Genomic DNA, 2,500 nt, shown 5'->3' with positions numbered 1-2,500 from the left:
CGCTCAGTAGCACTTTGCCACACACACACTCCTCGTACCTATGGTACGACAGCTTTTCTCGTGCCTATGGTACAACAACTTTTCTCGTGCCTATGGTACAACAACTTTTCGCCGTGCCCCTGGTACACCGCTCAGTAGCACTTTGCCACACACACACTCCTCGTACCTATGGTACGACAACTTTTCTCGTGCCTATGGTACGACAACTTTTCTCGTGCCTATGGTACAACAACTTTTCGCCGTGCCTATGGTACAACAACTTTCCTCCGTGCCCCTGGTACGACAGCTTTTCTCGTGCCTATGGTACAACAACTTTTCTCGTGCCTATGGTACAACAACTTTTCGCCGTGCCCCTGGTACACCGCTCAGTAGCACTTTGCCACACAAACTCTCCTCGTGCCTATGGTACGACAACTTTTCTCGTGCCTATGGTACAACAACTTTCCTCCGTGCCCCTGGTACGACAGCTTTTCTCGTGCCTATGGTACAACAACTTTTCTCGTGCCTATGGTACAACAACCTTTCCCCGTGCCCCTGGTACACTGCGCAGAAACTCTTTGCCACACACACACACACCACTCGTGCCTATGGTACGACAACAGGCCCCGGGGACCTACATCGCACCTTGCTCTTGCCTCCCTTACAGCTGAAAAAGGTCCATGCCTGTGCCCTGGCCCTGCTGAAATTCCCTCTCCATTTAGCCGAGGCAGTGAGTCGGCCTCCTGTCTCCCTTTACGGTCGAAAAAGATGTGCTCCTGGGCGCGCTGGCCCTGCTGCTACTCACATCGGGCATGGACCTGGACCTCCAGCAGGCCCCGGGGACCTACATCGCACCTTGCTCTTGCCTCCCTTACAGCTGAAAAAGGTCCATGCCTGTGCCCTGGCCCTGCTGAAATTCCCTCTCCATTTAGCCGAGGCAGTGAGTCGGCCTCCTGTCTCCCTTTACGGTCGAAAAAGATGTGCTCCTGGGCGCGCTGGCCCTGCTGCTACTCACATCGGGCATGGACCTGGACCTCCAGCAGGCCCCGGGGACCTACATCGCACATTGCTCTTCCCTCCCTTACAGCTGAAAAAGGTCCATGCCTGTGCCCTGGCCCTGCTGAAATTCCCTCTGCATTTAGCCGAGGCAGTGAGTCGGCCTCCTGTCTCCCTTTACGGTCGAAAAAGATGTGCTCCTGGGCGCGCTGGCCCTGCTGCTACTCACATCGGGCATGGACCTGGACCTCCAGCAGGCCCCGGGGACCTACATCGCACCTTGCTCTTGCCTCCCTTACAGCTGAAAAAGGTCCATGCCTGTGCCCTGGCCCTGCTGAAATTCCCTCTGCATTTAGCCGAGGCAGTGAGTCGGCCTCCTGTCTCCCTTTACGGTCGAAAAAGATGTGCTCCTGGGCGCGCTGGCCCTGCTGCTACTCACATCGGGCATGGACCTGGACCTCCAGCAGGCCCCGGGGACCTACATCGCACCTTGCTCTTGCCTCCCTTACAGCTGAAAAAGGTCCATGCCTGTGCACTGGCCCTGCTGAAATTCCCTCTCCATTTAGCCGAGGCAGTGAGTCGGCCTCCTGTCTCCCTTTACGGTCGAAAAAGATGTGCTCCTGGGCGCGCTGGCCCTGCTGCTACTCACATCGGGCATGGACCTGGACCTCCAGCAGGCCCCGGGGACCTACATCACACCTTGCTCTTGCCTCCCTTGCAGCTGAAAAAGGTCCATGCCTGTGCCCTGGCCCTGCTGAAATTCCCTCTGCATTTAGCCGAGGCAGTGAGTCGGCCTCCTGTCTCCCTTTACGGTCGAAAAAGATGTGCTCCTGGGCGCGCTGGCCCTGCTGCTACTCACATCGGGCATGGACCTGGACCTCCAGCAGGCCCCGGGGACCTACATCGCACCTTGCTCTTGCCTCCCTTACAGCTGAAAAAGGTCCATGCCTGTGCCCTGGCCCTGCTGAAATTCCCTCTGCATTTAGCCGAGGCAGTGAGTCGGCCTCCTGTCTCCCTTTACGGTCGAAAAAGATGTGCTCCTGGGCGCGCTGGCCCTGCTGCTACTCACATCGGGCATGGACCTGGACCTCCAGCAGGCCCCGGGGACCTACATCGCACCTTGCTCTTGCCTCCCTTACAGCTGAAAAAGGTCCATGCCTGTGCACTGGCCCTGCTGAAATTCCCTCTCCATTTAGCCGAGGCAGTGAGTCGGCCTCCTGTCTCCCTTTACGGTCGAAAAAGATGTGCTCCTGGGCGCGCTGGCCCTGCTGCTACTCACATCGGGCATGGACCTGGACCTCCAGCAGGCCCCGGGGACCTACATCACACCTTGCTCTTGCCTCCCTTGCAGCTGAAAAAGGTCCATGCCTGTGCCCTGGCCCTGCTGAAATTCCCTCTCCATTTAGCCGAGGCAGTGAGTCGGCCTCCTGTCTCCCTTTACGGTCGAAAAAGATGTGCTCCTGGGCGCGCTGGCCCTGCTGCTACTCACATCGGGCATGGACCTGGACCTCCAGCAGGCCCCGGG

The sequence above is a fragment of the Rhamphochromis longiceps genome, linkage group LG13 (assembly GCF_057381845.1).
Source record: "Rhamphochromis longiceps isolate RC_006_pf linkage group LG13, R_longiceps_female_GT1.1, whole genome shotgun sequence".
In the NCBI taxonomy this organism is placed as follows: domain Eukaryota; kingdom Metazoa; phylum Chordata; class Actinopteri; order Cichliformes; family Cichlidae; genus Rhamphochromis; species Rhamphochromis longiceps.
This window is presented reverse-complemented; position numbering follows the sequence as displayed.